At 42.4% G+C, this 21,558-nt stretch overlaps 1 long non-coding RNA gene across 1 annotated transcript; it reads left to right on the forward strand.

The window, feature by feature from the left end:
• The first annotated feature begins 11,639 nt into the window (after window positions 1-11,639).
• Window positions 11,640-15,106, forward strand: LOC123730402 (uncharacterized). The gene is made up of 3 exons (XR_006761787.1): window positions 11,640-12,053; window positions 12,385-12,504; window positions 13,868-15,106. It is a non-coding gene; the product is annotated as an uncharacterized lncRNA (long non-coding RNA).
• Window positions 15,107-21,558: the final 6,452 nt, after the last annotated feature.

The following is a 21,558-nucleotide window of genomic DNA, read 5'->3' on the forward strand; positions in this document are numbered from 1 at the left end:
CATAATGAGTTAATCATTTTTCAGCCTCTTGCCAGCCACCAACCTCTGCAGAGATAATTAACTTTAGTTTAGGCCAAATGGAAGTCAAATATAGGTGGATATTTCAATTCATATCATATACCCTATAATTTTCTAACAATTATTGCTGCTGCTTTAATGAGCATTATCGTGTTATCTTATTATTATAACCCCCAAACTAAGGATTCATGAACCATTGTGTCTATCTATTTCTGTTCTATTTTTATAAATTGACAATATCGTTCTAGTTTCAAAAAATAATATTCCCACGTACCACTTAAATATATTATCGTAGGAGAAGTTACATTTTGGTTCATGTTTTTGGGCTGACTGAGTAAATTCAAAGATGATCTATATAAGCTCCCAAGTGACGCAGCTAAAGCACTGCATCTCAGTGTTAGAGGTGTCACTACAGCCCTGGTTCGATTCCAGGCTGTATCACAACCGGCCGGGATTGGGAGTCCCATAGGGCCGCACACAATTGGCCCAGCGTTGTCCGGGTTAGGGTTTGGCCAGGGTAGGCCATCATTGTAAATAAGAACTTGTTCTTAACTGACTTGCCTAGTTAAATAAAGGTAAAATAAAAAAATATACTGACATAAAGTCTTCCTCTCAAAGGGCGGCGGGGCTTAGTAAATGGTCAATTCACCAGCCATGTTGGCGGTAGGTCAGTGCGAGCACACCAAAAGATTTTGCAATTGTTTTAGATGCCATTTCCTCAGGTGTTGCTCGATTATTCAGGAACGTGTCAAGAACTGACCCTCAGAGCCTACCTTCTATTGACCCTGTTGACTCATCAGTAGGAAAGATCTGTTTCTCTTTTGGTCCATTCAACAACAAACCTTGTTTCAGCAGGATGTTGTATCTATACCTTATGTCATGCCTTATTGGAATGGATTTATTGATAATATCTGTTGGAAAAAAGTTTGGATGTTGCCACACATACCTACTTGTTAACAAAATTAAGGAAGTTTCCTTTACAATTATTCATAAATATTATCCTGCCAACAACTATATGAAGAAGTTTAAGGAAAACATCAACTCAAATTGCTCCTTTTTTAATGACCACCCAGAAACAGTGTTTTTGGCATTGTATTAATGTAAGAAAACTGTGGCAAGACATCAGTAGATTTATAATTGAACACTTTTATGAAGGTTTAACACTATTGTGGAGAGATGTACTGCTTGGATTCTTTACCTACGATTGGAATAAGCTGAAACATTTTTATGTAATTAATTTCATTATTCTTTTGGCCAAATTTCATATTCACAAATGTACATTTAAAAACAAAAAAATCAATTTTCTTACCCTACAAAAATAAATTGAACTGTATTTTAAGACAATTAAATACTCTACTAACAAAAAAGCTGTTAGAATTATAAGTGTATGTATGTCCCTTAAGGTCCTTGTTTAATGTGATATTGTTCCCCCTAGCTCAATTGTCCATTGTATATATATATATATATATATATACTTGTGTTCCCTCATGTACTTTCTGTATTGATTTGTTGTTAATAAAAAATAATTCAATGGTTTTTTTTTTAAACTAAAGAAAAAAAGTCTAAAGTGAAGTATGTGCGAGTAGTGATTCATAGCAAAACAAATGCTGCAGTAGCTGTTTTCAAAGTATTTCTGCCGCTTTGTTTCATATCTAGTGATGCACAAAGAAATATGAATAATAACGTTATAGCTATCCCACCTCGCTCAGCAACTGTTCGTCCATTTATTATAACGACATTTTGTGACGTTTTTGTTGATTTTGAATTTAGGTGAGGGTTTTTTCGCCCTATCGGGCAATCGAATTTTTTTCTTGAGGCAAGCCGGAATTCGGAGCCGAAGTCTACGCCCCTTCGACGGTGATTGGTCAACAGTAGGGATTCTTCAGGAAAGTCTGTTGTCGTTCAACGAGACACGACTCGTTTAAATGCACATTTCTTTACTTAGAAATACTGTACCAAACATCTTAGTTCGATATAAAATTGAGCGACTAAGATCTCTTCGCCAAAAAGTGTCAAAGTAATGACAGATTTCTTGAGTTATATTACATTAATTGTGACTATTTTGAAGAAGTAAACTGGCTACGGCGACTCAAAATGGACGAAATACTATTCCTGCGTTTTTCAAGGGAAGGTATTTTACGGGAGTACGCGAGCACGCACGTTCGGTTCGCATAGCCGTCTTCGGTTAGCTGCCAGCCGAATAAAGAATGATGACGCGTCCCCTCGACTCCACCGGCGAAGAGCCACCATACCTGGCACCAATAACATCTGCTCTCTCTCTCTCACACACACACTAACATTCCTACTTGATGAAGGGTTACACTCCCATCACATTCCAGATTGAAATCTCACTAGAATATATTATTTTTGACCTTTTAGTGTCTAACCAAGTCTGACAATTATACAGCTCTGGTTGTACCTATATATTAGAGGTACAACAACGTCCAACATTATGGGTAACCTTTACAGTTGAGTTTCGAGATAATAATCTGTCAATCATCTGGTTTCCCCCGGTGGTATGCCTACTCACAGGGGAGATACACAATATCACACAATATCACTCATTCTATACACACCGCCCCTGTATTATGTTTAGTTACTTGGGTCATTGCCATGAGAAATATGCTCACTACAAAAGTATTATAAGGGGGGTAGATGTGTGTGTTGGTCTAACTACTACAAGTTTGGTTGTTTTTAATGTTTTAGTTTGCTTCCACTGCTAGTGATACTCACAGGCACACGTGAAGACTCGAGTGGCCCTTTACCAAGATAGCCTTAAAGGGGCAGCTGGCATTTTTTGGCACTCCCCCACCGTTGTAAAACATATTTTGGAAGCCATAGAAATGCATGTATAAATGTCAACATTTGTTTTTGACACATGTATTCTTTTACAGACATCTTAATGCATACTTTTACATTATATTATGTGAGATAAACATAAAAATATTTATTTTCCTTGAAGTATAAACACGTTTTTTCCCTTAAAGTATATATATTTTTAGATTACTTATGTTACTGTCCCCACAACAAGAAAATAATGTCCTTGAAACATTTAATTTAAATACTGTAGAATTCTATTCATTCCGATGGAGAACTGCACCTACCGGAAAGTGCCAATATGGCCGACCGGTGGCTTCAGTACGTTCAAGACAACTGGGAACTCTGGGAAAAAAACAAGCTCAGACTGGGAGAAATCGCTTTGAAAGGTCATACAACTCAGAATTACAAGTCGCAAATTTGGCATCTTTCTAGAGCTCTGACTTTCCGACCTGAAAATCACTGATGTCATGATTTCACATCGTTTTTTTTTGAGTTCCCAATTGAAAAATCAAAGCACCAACACTACAGCCAAGTGATTATCACACACTCTGGGTAATCGGACAGCTAGGTGTGAATGCTTTCAACAAATGTTGCTACCTACATGGTTTTATTGATTAGGCAACCCGGGGTTAGTTTAGTGACAGGGTAGCACTTCTGTATACAGTCATTGGTCTGTAGTGTCAGAAAATTTAATGTGAGTGCCCTGACCGACTGTCCTACCAAACTATCCAGATCAGCAGCAGGTCAGTTCATATTGTTTTTGGATTGCCTTCTCTGTCCTGACCAGCTACAATTAGCTAGCTAGCTAGCAACGGGCACTGCACTGACTGATGTGAGTCTGTTATAGCTAACTAGCAAGGACTGGACTGTGGTGTTCAATCATGTAGCTACTCCAGGGCAGGGATCTTGAGTTGCGCAGGGGTCTATCGCACTGCATCGCACTGCTAGAAGCATCACTACAGATCCGGGTTCGATCCCGGGCTGTATCACAACTGGCCGTGATGGGGAGTCCCATAGGGCGGTGTACAATTGACCCAGCATCGTCCGGGATAGGGGAGGGTTTTGCTGGGGTAGGCCGTCATTGTAAATAAAAATTGGTTCTTATACTGACTTGCCTAGGTAATAAAGGTTAAATAAAAAATATAAACCTACTAGCTAGATAGATACAGCAACCAAGGATAACTAGCAATAATAACAGCTAAAGTTAGGTGAAAAATCTGTCGATGTGCCCTTGAGCAAGGCACTTAACCCTAATTTGTACTGAAAAGTTATGGCTGACACTGTAAAACAACACATTTCACTGCGCCTTTCCAGGGTATGTGACAATAAAAAAAATACAATTTAAACCTGCAGCCAGGCTAAGAAAGCTTTGCCTTATGGCTGGCTGACTAGCGTTGTCACGCCCTGACCTTAGAGAGTCTGTTTTATTCTCTATTTGGTTAGGTCAGGGTGTGACTTGGGTGGGCATATCTATGTTTCTATTTCTTTGTTGGCCTAGTATGGTTCCCAATCAGAGGCAGCTGTTTATCGTTGTCTCTGATTGGGGATCATACTTAGGCAGCCGTTTTCCCACCTGTGTTTGTGGGTATTATTATTTTCTGTGAGTGTTTGTGTGCGCCACAGTTGCGGCATGTTTGATTTCGGTTTACGTGAAAGGTTTCACTTCCATTAAAGATGTGGAATTACATGCATGCTGCGCATTGGCTCATTTATGACAGGGAGTTTGAAGACAGTGATCGTGACAAGCGTAGCTAAGCCAGAGGTCTATTAATTAGCTAAATAGCTTGGCTTCACCGTCATGAGCCTCTAGTATAAGCCAGGTAGCTGGCACTAATTTGACCTGTGCTCCTGACTGCTGTTCTCTTTCCATCTTACAAGAGAAACCTTTTAAGTTAACGTGCTGCCATAATAAAAAACTTGTGGAAACACAGATTTCTAGTTTGTGAGTTACACCGTAAGTAACAGTATAATGTCATAATGATGTTACCACTACAGGTGTCTGGTGTGGTGGGTGAGACATCTCCTTTTTTCACTTCCTCCTTCGAGGTCGTTGACATGGAGCCAACCCCGCCTCTCTACCAGCCTGTACAACCCCATTGGTTTTACTGTCTCTGTGCAGACTCCAAGGACTTGTGGCTCCCCATCTGCAGAGAGGACTCGGTGAGACTGGAACAGGCTTGGAGGGGAAGTAACAGGAATAGGTAGTGAGTGTGGAACAGCTGATGGATGAGATATAACATTCCTCTCTGGTCTGCGGCCCACTGGGTCAGTCACTGCGGCTGCCAGAGATTAGATGAATAGGCTAGATGAATAGGCAGTGTGAGCGCGTCACATGCTCACACTGTCTCCGTATCTGTTTGATCTGGGTTAATTGAGAATCTGTGTGTGTGTGTGTTGTGGGAGGAGAGGAGGAGGAGGTAGTGGCAGTAGATGGGGAGAGGTATGCTGGGTACTGGGAGCAGGGTCTGTCAGAGTATTGGGTCGGACCCCCCTTTGCCTCCAGAACAGCCTGATAAATACCTACATGTTTCAAGCAAACCACCATATTCCCTGTGCCTAAGAACGCCAAGATAATCTGTCTAAATGACTACCGCCCCATAGCACTCACATCTGTAGCCATGAAAGGCTTTGAAAGGCTGGTCATGGCTCACATTAACACCATCATCCCAGAAACCCTGGACTCACTTCAATTCACATACCGCCCCAACAAATCTGCAGATGACGCAATCTCTATTACACTCCACACTGCCCTTTCCCACCTGGAAAAAAGGAACACCTCAGCGTTCAACACCATAGCTCATTACTAAGCTAAGGACCCTTGAACACCTCCCTCTGCAACTGGTGGTGAAGGTAGGCAACAACACATCCGTCACGCTGACCCTCAACATTGGGGCCCCTCAGGGGTGTGGGCTCAGTCCCTTCCTGTACTCCCTATTCACCCATGACTGCGTGGGTGGGCACGACTCCAAATCCCAGTGGCGATTTAAAGCATGTAAATCTTGGTGGGGCAAACTCCCCAACATTTTTTTAGATGCATGCCAGCAAATACACTACACAACACTGAACAATACATTAATTGCACTATAACGGCGACAAGTGGTGCCCACAAACTGTTAGGGCCTACATAAAGCTGTCCCAACAGCAGAACTTTCTTTTCAGCACCATGGAGTGAATCCTTACCACCACTACACCTGGCTATCAGCGGAGCCTTGTCTGGCAGCGAAACAATTAGTTTACTGCCTTCTTATAAAACATAACTGATATGGCTGACCATATCTCCCTGGCATATTACATAATTTATCCAGCAGCATATAAGATATTTTTGGACTCACCTTGTGCGCGGCGGTCCTTCGTTGGCAAATTTTGTCATCAAAGAAAAAGATTTACAATTCTGAGTTGGATGACCGTTCAAAATGTATTTTCCCAGTCTGACCTCCCAGTTGCAATGCTTGCGGTTAGCCAATGTCACCGATTCCTTCCAAACAACTCATTGTTGAATTTGCGATTTCCAACTTGTTGTGTAATGTTTATGTCCAATGGTCGATGAGCACCAATACGTTTTATCTATAATTTATCTTCGTATGACAAGGATTAAAACGGATTTGCCAGTAGATTGTTTACTTGATTTATGATGATGACTGCTAGCTTGCTCGCTAAGATTTTGAAAGTAAGATGTTGACATGATCAGTCCAATCAAAGCTACTGTAGATATAACGTGATTTGACGTAATTTTATCTGTGGCCAATGACCTTGAGCCTTCTTGGAAGGGAACTTCTAATATAACTCTATGGCAGCACCCAAAGGGCTCACATTCTTGATGTCTACCGTTACTAACGGCGGGTGACAATGTCCCCATGAGTGACAGAGCCAATCACGGTGCAATGTTGAGCCAATCACGGTGCAATGCTCCTATTTTCTGCAGGCCTGCCCCATCACCACAGAAAGCACTGAGCTAGGCTGAAACACCTACGTTTTGGAGCTGCCTGTTTGTATGCGGCTTTATTAACTCAATCATATGTATATATTTTTTTACTTGTTTGCAAACTGATATGTAACACGTATTAATGCCAAAATAACATTCAAAACAGGCAAGCCCCCCCAAAAAAGAAATATATATATATAAAAAGAAATATATATAAAAAGAAATATATATATATATATATATATATATATATATATATATATATACATATATATATATATATATACATTTGGGGCTCAAAGAGTCCCACCTGCCCTGAATGACGGGTCGCCACTGCCAACACCATCATTAAGTTTGCAAACGACAACTCATAGACTGTTCTCTCTGCTACCGAATGGCAAGCGGTACCGGAGTTTCAAATCTGGGACCAAAGGTACCTGAACAGCTTCTACATATGAGTGCTGAACAGTTAAATGGCTACCCAGACTATTTACATTGATCCCCTTTTATTATTCCTTTCTTTATCTTCATTTTTTTTAAACGGACTCCCTTGCACTGGCTCTATGCTCACGCACTAGACTATATGCACACACTCACACATACTCACACATACTATGCTGACACTCTACCACACACACACACACACACACACACACACACACACACACACCGCTGATGCTACTCTGTTTATTATATATCCTGATTGCCTAGTCACTTACTCCTACCCACATGTACATACTGTATTACCTCAGTTACATCAACTACCTCGTTCCCCGGCACATTGTCTCGGTACTATTTGTCTTTTTAACTCTGCATTGTTGGAAATGGACTCATAAGTAAGCATTTCACTGTAAAGTCTACACATGTTGATTTGAATTCTTTGAGGCCTGGAAACGTTGCTCAATTGGTATCAAGGGACCTAATGTTTGCCAGGAAAACATTCCCCACACCATTACACCACCGCCACCAGCCTGTACAGTTGACACCATGCAGGATGGAGACATGGACTCATGCTGCTTATGCCAAATTCGGATTCGGCTATTAGCATGACGTAACAGGAACCAGGATTCGACGGACCAAGTGATGTTTCTCCACTCCTCAATTGTCCAGTGTTGGTGATCGTGTGCCCACTGGAACGGCTTCTTCTTATTTTCAGCTAATAGGAGTGGAACCCGGTGTGGTCGTCTGCTCTTCCTCCCGGGGAAGGACTGCCCGTTCCATGATCTCGCCATCACGGTTGACAACTCCCTTGTGTCCTCCTCCCAGAGTGCTAAGAACCTTGGCGTGATCCTGGACAACACCCTGTCGTTCTCCACTAACATCAAGGCGGTGACCCGATCCTGTAGGTTCATGCTCTACAACATTCGCAGAGTACGACCCTGCCTCACACAGGAAGCGGCGCAGGTCCTAATCCAGGCACTTGTCATCTCCCGTCTGGATTACTGCAACTCGCTGTTGGCTGGGCTCCCTGCCTGTGCCATTAAACCCCTACAACTCATCCAGAACGCCGCAGCCCGTCTGGTGTTCAACCTTCCCAAGTTCTCTCACGTCACCCCGCTCCTCCGCTCTCTCCACTGGCTTCCAGTTGAAGCTCGCATCCGCTACAAGACCATGGTGATTGCCTACGGAGCTGTGAAGGGAACGGCACCTCCATACCTTCAGGCTCTGATCAGGCCCTACACCCAAACAAGGGCACTGCGTTCATCCACCACTGGCCTGCTGGCCCCCCTACCTCTGAGGAAGCACAGTTCCCGCTCAGCCCAGTCAAAACTGTTCGCTGCTCTGGCACCCCAATGGTGGAACAAGCTCCCTCACGACGCCAGGACAGCGGAGTCAATCACCACCTTCCGGAGACACCTGAAACCCCACCTCTTTAAGGAATACCTAGGATAGGATAAAGTAATCCTTCTAACCCCCCCTTAAAAGATTTAGATGCACTATTGTAAAGTGGTTGTTCCACTGGATATCATAAGGTGAATGCACCATTTTGTAAGTCGCTCTGGATAAGAGCGTCTGCTAAATGACTTAAATGTAATGTAAATGTAATGTAATGTCGTCTGCTGCAATAGCCCATCCATGACAAGGACCGACGAGTTGTGCGTTCCAGTATGCTGTTCTGAACACCACTGTTATACTGCGCTGTTATTTGCCTGTTTGTGGCCTGCCTGTTAGCTTGCATGAATCTTGCCATTCTCATTCGACCTCTTATCAACAAGCTATTTTCTCCCACAGGACTGCCGCTGACTGAATGGTTTTTGTTTGTCGCACCATTCTCGGTAAACCCTAGACACTGTCATGTGTGAAAAGCCCAGGAGGCCGGCCATTTCTGAGATACTGGAACCGGCGCCCTTGGCACCGAAGATCATACCACGCTCAAACTTGCTTAGGTCATTCATCCATTCTAACATTCAATTGAACAGTAACTGAATGCCTTGGTGCCTGTCTGCCTGCTTTATATAGCAAGCCACGGCCATGTGACTCACTGTCTATAGGAGTGAACCATTTTAGTGAACGGAGTGATGTACCTAATAAACTGAGTATACGTCTGCTGCAGAGACAATAGGGAACATAAGAACATTTGTTATAATATGTTGGCTCACTATTTAAAAAGAAGATGGAGAACAAGCTACAAATCGATACTTGTAGTCAAATATCTATATAATATTGGCCAAAAATGATATTGCAATATGTAACTGTAGCGACCTCCCCTTCCCTAATTGTCATGTCTGCACCCTCTCCCTCCATCTGTATTTACTCTCTATTTTTCTCTCTTCACCCCTAACCTCCCTTCCATGGTCAGCTGATCATGCAGTACCAGCCAATTGCATTGCAGGAGGAATGGGTCTCATCCCCCTCGGAGCAGACACGCCCACGCACTGTCAAGAGTGGCGTCAACAACATCACAGCAGAGATACCTGTGTGTGTGTGTGTGTGTGTGTGTGTGTGTGTGTGTGTGTGTGAAAGAGAGAGATTTACAGTTTGCCCTCTGGTCAATCTCCAAGCCATTTAGTATAATGGATTACCTCTAGTTGCCCTACTAAACTCCTTTTAGGTGCGTGTGCTAGTTTATAGTCCTCTAACTGTCTGTGTGTGTGAGAGACATGCATCCTGCTCTACTGAAGGCCTGTCTGTGTGTGAGAGAGACATGCGTCCTGCTCTACTGAAGGCCTGTCTGTGTGTGTGAGAGACATGCGTCCTGCTCTACTGAAAGCCTGTCTGTGTATGTGAGAGACATGCGTCCTGCTCTACTGAAAGCCTGTCTGTGTGTGTGAGAGACATGCGTCCTGCTCTACTGAAGGCCTGTCTGTGTGTGTTTTTCAGGTGATAGATCGCCTGGTATTCATGGATCATGGCATCAGCCTCGCCTGTGAGGCTGATGCCATGTGTCTGTGTAGTGTCTGTGTAGTGAATGACTTCAGGAGTGGGTGTATCTGTTAACTGTGTGTGTGTGTTTGTTAACCTGTTGGGGTGTAGGGGGCAGTATTTTCACAGCCGGATGAAAAAACGTACCCAAATTAAACTGATTACTACTCTTGCCCAGAAACTAGAATATGCATATTATTAGTAGATTTGGATAGAAAACACTCTGACGTTTCTAAAACTGTTTGAATGGTGTCTGTGAGTATAACATAACTCATATGGCAGGCAAAAATCTGAGAAAAATCCAACCAGGAAGTGGAAAGTCTGAGAATTGTAGTTCTTTTGATTCTCTATCAAGACTACAGTTTCTGTGGGGTCACGTTGCACTTCCTAAGGCTTCCATTGGCTGTCAACAGCCTTCAGAAAGTTCTTTCAGCATTCTCCTGTCACTGGGCAGATAATAGGTACTCAGTCAATGAGTGGACTGCCTGTGGACAAAGGGATTGGATATGCGCGATCCTGCGAGCGCGCCGTTCCTTCTTTTTCTTCTTGAATGAATATGCTATTGTCCGGTTGGAATATTATCGCAATTTTACGTAAAAAATACCATAAAGATTGATTTCAAACAGCGTTTGACATGCTTCTAAGTACGGTAATGGAACATTTTGACTTTTCGTCTCTGGTACCACGCTCGTGCGTTATGCCTTTGGATAAGTGATCTGTACGCACAAACAAAATGGAGGTATGTGGACATAAATATGGATTATTTCGAACAAAAACAATATTTCTTGTGGAAGTAGCAGTCCTGGGAGTGCATTCTGACAAAGATCAGCAAAGGTAAGAGAATATTTATAATACTAATTCTGAGTTTAGGTGATCGCGAACTTGGCGGGAGTCTGTATAGCTTGCTGTGATGGCAAGCTATGTACTCAGAATATTGAAAAATGTGCTTTCTCCGTAAAGCTATTTTAAAATCTGACACAGCGGTTGCATCCAGGAGTAGTCTATCTATAATTCTTTAAATAATTGTTATATATTTTGTCAACGTTTATGATGAGTATTTTTGTAAATTGATGTGCACATTCACTGGATGTTTTGGTGGGAATACATTTTCTGAACATCACGCGCCAATGTAAAATGCTGTTTTTGGATATAAATATGAACTTTATTGAACAAAACATACATGTATTGTGTAACATAATGTCCTAGGAGTGTCATCTGATAAGATTGTCAAAGGTTAGTGCTTCATTTAGCTGTGGTTTGGGTTTTATTGACACATGTCCTTGCTTAGAAAATGGCTGTGTGATTATTTTTGTCTATGTACTCTCCTAACATAATCTAATGTTTTGCTTTCGCTGTAAAGCCTTTTTGATATCGGACAATGTGGTTACATCAAGGAGAAGTGTATCTTTAAAATGGTGTAAAATAGTTGTATGTTTGAAAAAATTGAATTATGACATTTTGTTGTTTTGAATTTGCCGCCCTAATATTTTACTGGCTGTGTCCCGCAGGTGGGACGCTAGCATCCCACGTAGCACATAGAAGTTAACTGTCTGTCTTTAGTGAATTACTTCAGGAGTGTGTGTGTGTGTTTGTGTCTGTGTAGTGAATGACTCCACTTACTGTTCAAACACAGACGCCCAGAGTTTACTGGAGCAGTGTCTGTGGTTGGACGCCTCATGGGTGAGACACATATAATACACAGATACAGACACTCCACAAAATATGACTTATTTGACAACCATTCTAATTACAATTCAATAAAGAATGCAACTGTCTAGGAAACATGGCAGCTGATGGAATCCTACATCTTTAAACAGGATTAGCTTATCTTTATCGCTGAACAACCTCAGATTCACCTACAGGTTTGCTGATCCTGTTTGACCTGCTGACCAATCAGAAGACCAGATCAGGAGAGGCAGACAGAGATGAGGTAACCAGGTCTTTACAGTGACAGACTCTGTGTCTGTAGTATTACATACCTGACTGACACACCTCAAGCTAAACTCCATATACTATAATCTCACAGTGGATTCATTAAGTGTGCTACACTTACATAGATAATGTTACTCATCCTAGCCTCTATTGTCTATATGAGGGGGCACTGTAGGCCTCTATTGATAGACATCCTGCGGTACAGTACAATTCATGTCTAGATGCCACTTTGTTAATGCTATAGACATCACAGTGTATTTATGTAGTGACTATCCCATTATATTCATGTTCTATAATATGATAACCCCCCTTCCTTGTCTGTCCTGTAGGGGTGTAACCGTGACCACTTCCCTCTGATCTGTGATGCATTGGAGCAGGCTCTGTGCAGAATGGGTCTCCAGGAGCATCTGGCTACACTACAGAGCGTGGACCTAGACCTTGACTCACTGGTGAGACTGTGTGTGTCTTCATCTCTTCTCTGTCTTCCCTCAGGCTCTGTGTGACGAGACTGACCTGACAGTAGTTTCTATGTGGTCTGGGACCACTGTCCCCGGTTCCGGCTGTTAAGGGACCTCCCAAATTAAGTGAGGCCTGGCCATTTTGTTTGTTTTTAACACAAATGCCAGCACCCACACAAAACCCAACTGTTATGAATATTTGTTAGTGGTGTTAATACTGTGTTTGATTCATTGTGTGGGGTCTTTTATTTTGGTTTTAATGGGTTTTTCACAGGTTAGAAAGATTGCAACTTCAAGGGGACACAATTTTTCTGAAGTATCTATTGTCCAAGTTTTGGTTACACACATGTAAATTCTCTTGATAAAGAAATGTACTGAAAAACCCAATGTAAATCTGGCACACAAAATGTATTTAAATAATGAGTCTGAGGTACAGGGAAAGAAAAGGGAAAGAACACTCACTTAATTGGGTTGAATGACCTCTGACCTCTGTTCTGACTTTCTGGTAAGGCCTGATCACCCTCACTAGAAAGGCTAGCAACATTGGGTGAGATATTTAAATGTAATATGTAAACACTGGTAGAAGTTTATAATTTATCAATAGTCCTATGTGTGATTTGGACCACAATAAGGAGAGAGAGGGAGCGCTGCCCCTGAATGAGGGAAACCTGTCTCTAGTCTATTTTACTATTCATTGAATTACCTTATGGGATACAATTATTTCCTTATGGAGTTATCAAGGGTTGTAATTCTAATTGAATTTGTTATTTTGATTCGTTTACTTTTTATTCTACTTGTAAAAGGGAAAAATGTATGTTGGTAAGGGTTGACAGTTACTCCAAATGGATTGAAGTTTTCCCCAGGTCAAATACTTCCTTACAAATAGCTAGTAATGTCTCTGTTCTACAGAATGTATCAGATTGTTGGATTTGGGGATTGTTACTAGAAAGTGCTGAGACTATGCCATGTGGACCAAAGCAGGTAACCTTACAGACAGAGAGCTTGATTGGGTGATGGATAAGGTGTTTTATATGAAGAAGTGTATTGCTGTTTTTTTTTTGTCTTGCTTCAATACAAATCTCACCAGATTGGGTCTGTTGTATGGTTGGGATTTCTCCCTAAGAATTAGCCATCAACTCCCTGAACCTGTAACTCTGCTGTGAGGTCGCCAATGTGATAGGGGAGTGAGTGTAAGCCAATTTGCAAAAATGGTTTCAAATGTGTCTTGTTATTCTCTTTGTATTAAGAATATTGGTAGAAGTAATAATTTGTCATACAGTGAATCATTTGCCTGGATTTCCTGAATCAGAAATGCCCTAAACTAAACGATTGTTCTGGTCTGTCCTCTTTCGAGGTTATGGCGAAGGTGACCACAGATGGTGTCTTGATGCACGGAAGGGATAATTCGTCCGAGAACAGTGTGAGCCTCACCCCCTCTAACCGGCTGAAGTAATGACTACAATGGCGTTCACTATGGCCCTGTCCTTCCTGAGTCCGAGCCAGCAACCTGTGCACAGCGTCCAGTCGAAGCTATCAACTGCCTTTTATCTCAGGAGTGCGGCATGTGTCCACGTAGAGTGAGCATGGAGAGAGATCCCGTCCAAACTTCTCATGCTGCTGGTGTACTGGTCAGAAAAAGGACAAGACATAATGAACCGTAAAGGATAGTGGTGGCTCAGGTGAGCGAAATCAGGACATTATCAAGGTCCATCCACTTTGAACATGTGCCATTGGACAAACTGAAACACTATCTGAAGAAGAAATGCCAGAAGAATGAATGCCGGGAAGGAGGAGGGGGGTGGTCAGCCGTGCCCGTAATTGATTGGGGTATCAGTTTGATCTGTCATTAACATGCCACTCGCAACAAAAGCTCCAGCTGAAATGTCATTGCCAGAATCCATTACTGAAATTGTGTAATGACGCATATGTGTAACTGTATGAAGGGAAGGTCTTAAGTTAAAAGATTCTACTGCAATGGTTTTACAAGTAAGGGCTATGGAAGGAGGATCAGTTTCTCGTTGGATTATACAACCTGGAATGAAGGGTTTGAAAGTCTTTGGTTTCATGCATTGATTTTGTTTACTTATGATAGAACCTCCTTTGATTGTTTAAGCAATAACCAAATGAATACAATTGAACCTTTTCACACGTATGTGATCATTCTACAGTGGTCCCTGTAGTGTACGATCAAACCGGTGTGATTAGAACACTTATTTAGAATGGTCAGTATTGAATGACGCAACAATCAGCATTTGAGCTGGCCACAGTTTTCAGAAACATTTTGCACAAACACAGTCCTTAAAGTTATGTTCAGAATGTGAGCAGTTTATTTTTGGATGCAATGTTCAGACATTCACAGAAGTATCTACAGTATAACACAATCATCGAAACCGGAAAAATGTAGGCTACAGTTGTCCTAGCGCTAACTGAGGAAAGACTGACGTAACAGGGTAGTTTCTGCGCGCTGCCATGCCCCCCCCCTCACAGAAACCAAAGATAAGACGAGTTTGGTCACGTGAATAAAACATGGGAGTCATAAGGCCAGGTTAGCTTAAAAAAAAACACAAGCTGGGTCCAGGGGCAGGCAGAAGGTATACACAGGGGGGTCCAAAAAGGCAACAGTACAGGCAGGGAAAAGGCTAGTAACATCGTCTGGGAGATCAGGCAATAGGTTGATAAAAGGAAAGAAGATAGGCTAAAGTACAGGCAGGGAATAGGCATCATCAGTGAGGCAGGCAAAAACTTTCATACACAGGCGGCATAAATTACAGTGACACCAGCACTCCAAATAGAACCATGTCACAAAACAAGCAATACTTCACAATGATGTGGTGCAAAGAACTGAACTAAATAGTGTGTCATAATGACATACAGGTGTGTGAACAGGTGATCAGAATTCAGTGAGCTGCGTTCAGGGGATCTATGTGTTTGAGAGTGAGAGCTGGAAAGTGAGTTGTGTTCAGAGGATCTACGTGTTTGAGAGTGTGAGTTGGATGCAGACGTTACACCAATGTGTACTGTGGTGCATTATACGTTTGTTGGAACCTCTCCAGTTAACTGACAATAAAGAATGATTCATTAAAGTTTGACTTCAGGTATCCCTGGTGGTCATTTCCACGACAGGGTCATTCATTTTCACTGGATTGTATTGACCCATGTAATATCACATTATGTTGACATTTTGTATGGGATCGAGTTCTACTGGGCTATTCAAGCTTATTTTCTTGCTCTTCTGTGGGCTGAATATAAATAAATACACTCCCCCCTCCTCCCCACCTCGCTCTCTCTCACGTTCTCTTTCTCTCCAGGTGTCCATTAACTACCCCCAGCTGTCTGTCCATCCTCAGACCTTCTTTACACTTGGTTCTCCCATTGGAATGTTCCTGACTGTCCGTGAACTCAAACGCATCGACCCAAACTACACTTTCTCCACCTGCAAGAACCTTCATAATATGTACTACCCTCTAAGTGAACACACACACCCACCATCCCCGTCTGCCTGATATTTTACGCACCCCTTACCTGGTGGCAGGGAAGTCAGATGCAGGAGAGCAGAACTTGGTAATAGCCAGAGCAGTTTAAAAGGTAAAACCTACGGCATACGAAATACAAAATATGGGCAAAATAACCCAATGTGCACCAGTCAAACAAATGTGCACAAGCACTTACAAATAAACAATACCACACAAATACATGGGGGGAACAGAGGGTTAAATACACAACACATAATGAGGGAAATGAAAACTAGGTGTGTGGGAAAAGAAGACAAAACAAATGGAAAAGGAAAAATGGATCGGCGATGGCTAGAAGACCGGTGACGTCGACCGCCGAACACCGCCCGAACAAGGAGAGGCATCGACTTCGGCAGAAGTCGTGACTGATATTGTATAATATATAACACCTACACACAGGGCTTTAAATTAAATAAAAAATTATTGCTCCCAACTTAAAAAAGTTAGGAGCACAGCATAACATTCAGGAGCACCAGAATATAGTATTTTTTTTATTGATTGAGATATAGCCTATATTGGGCTTTCAGTGGTTGCTCAACTAAAAGTTTTGAGATTATGCTGTGAGACTTAGAGGTAATTTGTGGTTTAGTACGTTACCCTGCATCATTGTTTCATTGCTCCAGACCAATGCAAGGGGGAGTTAGAGCACTGATTATGCTTTTGGGTCTGAAGGCGCTAAATGTGTCTCTACCTGACAATGAATGGGTGATATAAACCAAATAGAATCTGATAATTGTGCGCAACTTCAAAATTGAATTTCAATTAACTGAATGATGAGGACAAAGAAGGTGATTGAATTTAGAAACGAAAATGTTCAATTATATTCCATGATATTCTTAAGATATATGTGTTGACTGAATATTGTTTTAAATGTTAAATGTTTTATTTCACCTTTATTTAACCAGCTAAGCTAGTTGAGAACAAGTTGTCATTTACAACTGCGACCTGGCCAAGATAAAGCAAAGCAGTGCGACACAAACAACAACACAGAGTTACACATGGAATAAAAGCAAGTGATGTCTGCTAAATAATCAAGTTGATGGCGCGGTCATATAGCCTGGCACCTGCATAAAGATGAATGAATCACTCATTCATGGCTTTGGATCAAAATAAATAAGTACCAACATTCTTTCTGATAGTCTTTAATAAAGAAATGCTTTGGTTATCCTGACCTGGATGCCATGTATTATATTCTCTAAAAGGAAAAATATTATTACCGTAATATTAGAAAATATTACCACCGTCTCTTGCGCATATCGTTTTCCAGATTTTCCCTAACGAAAAATGCCCTTAGATATTAATTTAGAATCCTCCAATCATCTAAATGTAATTATTGGCAGAGAGCCATATAGATTGCAAAATAGTTGGGAAGAGATTTTCGATGGTACATGGTTTATTGACATGCAATTTTCCGTTCCTCTTGAAAGCGCTAACTAACAGTCAAATGCATTTTCTCCGTCGTCCACACTCACTTTAAACATTTGGATAATAAAGCATTTAAAGGCTGACATTAGTTGATTTTATGCATTCATGAATCAAACCGCTTTAACTGACATGTTGCGGTTCATCTGATGTATTTATATAATGAATATGAATTCAGAGGGTAGAAATGGTTGAATATTAAAGCATTAGACCTCTCACTAAAGGCGTCAGTAATACAAAAGTTATACTTAAATCTGAACTGGTTTTGCAGCACTCGCTCATCATCTTCAACCATCAGTGAGTCGATGGCTTGAATAGTCTTGCTGGAAATGGAATACCACAGTAGATGTTGTGTTTTTGGTTGATTGCCAGGTGGCATTGGCGGAGAGTCAGGCGGAGAGCGACCTGTTTAAATTATATGAGCAAAAAATATTCAATTTTATTTGGAATGGCAAGCCAGACAAAATGAAAAGGGCCTATTGTCTCACCCTATGTTCAAGAATGGCCTTTTCCCCTTTATTCAGATTACAACCGCTCACTTTCGGTTATTTGAAAATGAAATCCTCTCCAAAATATCATTATCTTTTAAACATGAACTTGAAAATGAGATTGTGAACTCTGCAAACAACGTTTCCAGTCCGAGAATGAGAATGGTAAATGACTGTAATTAATACAAAATACAAAATACAAAAAAAATGTTAATGAGTTCCGAGAGCCAATCTGTTTTCTAACGATTAGTTTAATAGCCCGGCTACTGTGTGAAAATCCCCCCCAACAAGCAATAGCCTACCCACGTGTGGTCAACTATTTCAGCAATGTTTCGCGCTGCTCTGAGACAAGCAAGACTACTTAATGAACATATACATTTTAAAACAGTTTTTTTATTAACTCTGCATTATAATTGTATAAAAGCCCCTTAGATATTAATTTAGAATCCTCTAAATGTAATTAGCTCTACGACTGTACAAGGACATTTTCTGGATCTGCCAGTATTTACATTTAGAGATTCCAGTAAAGAAATGTGTATGTAGAGGGGTAACGTTCTTCACCAGTTCTCTTTACCATTTAGCCTACCAGTTGGTGTAAATGTAATGCTAATTCTCTTGAGAGGAATTTTGCTCTTCACTATCACAATATAAAAAACGCATTCATGAATTAAATCGCTATAGCCGACATGTTGCAGTTCATCTCATGAAGGATTGACTCGATCTATAAGCCCAGGATGATAGTAAAATGGGCAATAAGATACACTACAAGAAAGGGAACACATATATAACCATAGAAAACGGTTGCAGGTCGGAGGGCCATCTAACAAGTGCAGATCGGAGGGCCATCAAGCGAAACAGACCAATGAAGCACGGGTAAACGGCGGGAGTATCTATGACTCTCTGAGGACAGGGTAGGGTATGGGGCCCACGCCCACGCCCTCCGCTTCTCCCTTCCCTTAGCGTGGGGTTCTGGGCCGGGAGGGTGGCTTCGGCTCTTGCTTGAGCTCGGATCCCCACAACTCCATGTCGCCTGGGTTGCGCCCGACCGGCTCCATCCCCCTTTCCCCGTTAGGGGATTGTGTCGCTAGAGCCAGGATAATCCCAATACCACAGGATCCTGAGGAGACTTAATGAGCAGGAATTGGATCATCTTGCTGTGGTTCCCTGACACACGTAGGTTGATGGGGGTGGTATTGTGGGTGACCCGGCCTATAGAGCGCCCGTCCAGTGCTCTAATGTCTATGGGAATGGAGAGGGGCTGAGTGGGGATGTCCAGCTCGGATGTCACGCCCTGACCTTAGAGGGCCTTTTTATTTCTCTATTTGGTTAGGTCAGGGTGTGATTTAGGTGGGCATTCTAATTTTTCTATTTCTTTGTTTGCCGGGTATGGTTCCCAATCAGAGGCAGCTGTCTATCGTTGTCTCTGATTGGGGATCATACTTTGGCAACCTTTTTCCCACCTTAGTTTGTGGGATCTTGTTTTTGGTACTGTGCTGTATGCCCTACTGAACGTTATGTTTTCGTTTGTATTTGTTTTGTTTTCGGTGTGCATTTAATAAATTGAAAATGTACGCCTACCACGCTGCACCTTGGTCCGATCCTTCCAACAACGAGCATAACATCGGAAGCCAGGGTAGTATCCATAAAGCTCTCATCGGCCCCAGAGTCGATGAGTGCCCGGCGAGATTTCGACTGGTTCCTACACAGCAAAATGGCATGAAAAGGGGTGCGAATAAGGGGAGAAGAAAAGTTCTCCGTATGGCCCACCAGAGTACTCACTCCTACTGGTGAGCCTGATCTTTTAGTGGACAGGTGGAGACGAAATGACCAGTAGTCCAAAAATACAGTCAACTCTAAGTGTGAAGCCTGCACAGCCATCAGCTGGAGCCTAGTTGCATAGGCTCGGGAAGAGGTGAATTGGCAGTCTTCGGAGACTCTCGGGGGAACTCGGGTATCCTCGGGTTCTTGGCAATAGAGCCGTTGTGTCATGCCCTGATCTCTTTCACCTGTCCTTGTGCTTGTCTCCACCCCCTCCAGGTGTCGCCCATTATCCCCTGGGTACTTATACCTGTGTTCTTTGTTTGTTGCCAGTTCGTCTTGTTTGTCAAGTCAACCAGCGTTTTGTTCCGCAGATCCTGCTTTTCCCCAGTCTCTCTTTTCTTGCCCTCCTGGTTTTGAACTTTGCCTGTCCTGACTCTGAGCCTGCCTGCCTGACCATTCTGCCTGCACCTGACCCTGAGCCTGCCTGCCATCTGGTGCCTTTGCCCCTACTCTGGGTTATCGACCCCTGCCTGCCTGACCTGTCGTTTGCCTGCCCCTGTTGTTGTAATAAACATTGTTACTTCAACACAGTCTGCACTTGGGTCTTACCTGAAACGTGATATGTCGGGGACTTCCAGGATGCCTCGGAGGCGAGGTGGAATCCTTGGACGGGTGAGTGAAATCGAATCTCCTCTCCTTCCTTCGTTCCCGTAGTCGCCCATCGATCCGAATGGTCAAGGCGGTGATCCATCGGTAGTTCCTGGGCTGCAAGCTCATCCTTTACTTCCGCCGATACTCCGTGCAGGAACATGCGGAAATCCACTGCATAGTCTTGCCGAAGCTGGAGTCAGTCATGCTGCTGGGTCAGTCATGGCTAGTTTGTACTATCACATTTCAGGTAAGACCCAGATGCAGACAGTGTCGAAGTAACAAAAGTTTATTACTAGTACAGGGGCAGGCAAAACTACAGGTCAAGGGCAGGCAGAGGTCAGTAATCCAGAGACGGTGCAAAAGGTCCAGAACGGCAGGCAGTCTCAGGGTCAGAGCAGGCAGGGGTCAATAATCCAGTGTGGTGTGGCAAGGTACAGAACGGCAGGCAGGCTCAGGGTCGGCAGAATGGTCAAAACCGGGAAACCAGGAATTAGAACAGACAGGAGCAAGGAGAAAAACGCTGTTAGGTTTCACGAAACAAAACGAACTGGCAACAGACAAACAGAGAACACAGGTATAAAGAACCTGGGGATAATGGGGAAGATTGGCGACACCTGAAGGGGGGTGGAGACAAACACAAACACAGGTGAAATAGATCAGGGTGTGACAATGGTAGCCTGTGTGCTAGGCATATTACTCACACAAATGATAATATAATGGCCTTGTTATAGCCACGGCTTTATATTTTCCTTAATATTTTGGCTTGAATTTGGAGCCACATATTTGGGAAAAATAGCCACATATGTGGGATAAGATGGCTGATAATGATACATATTTAGGGTTTATAGAGTCCCATACCCATAGATTCCCCTAGCCTCTACCTAGAAATTGAAGGCTGCTGATTTGGACCTCTCAAACCACTTAGTTTGAGGCTACTACTAGCTAAAACAGTATTTTCTGACAGACTAGTTACAAGAGTATTTCAGTGATATCCATGGACTGATTTTAAAACTGTAGATAATAAAACTGTAGAAATAATTTGGTTAAATCAATAGCATTAACAAAAAGTATCATCTTACCTTGGATGTGTTATATTGATGCAATATCTCACTCTCTCTTCAGTAGTGTGTTATTTTCAGCTCTTTCCTCTCAGCATATCTAGGCTTTTAAACACTCTTTTCTTAGCATCTCTCACCTGTTGCCCTGCTAGC

The sequence above is a fragment of the Salmo salar genome, chromosome ssa24 (genome assembly GCF_905237065.1).
Source record: "Salmo salar chromosome ssa24, Ssal_v3.1, whole genome shotgun sequence".
Taxonomy (NCBI): Eukaryota; Metazoa; Chordata; class Actinopteri; order Salmoniformes; family Salmonidae; genus Salmo; species Salmo salar.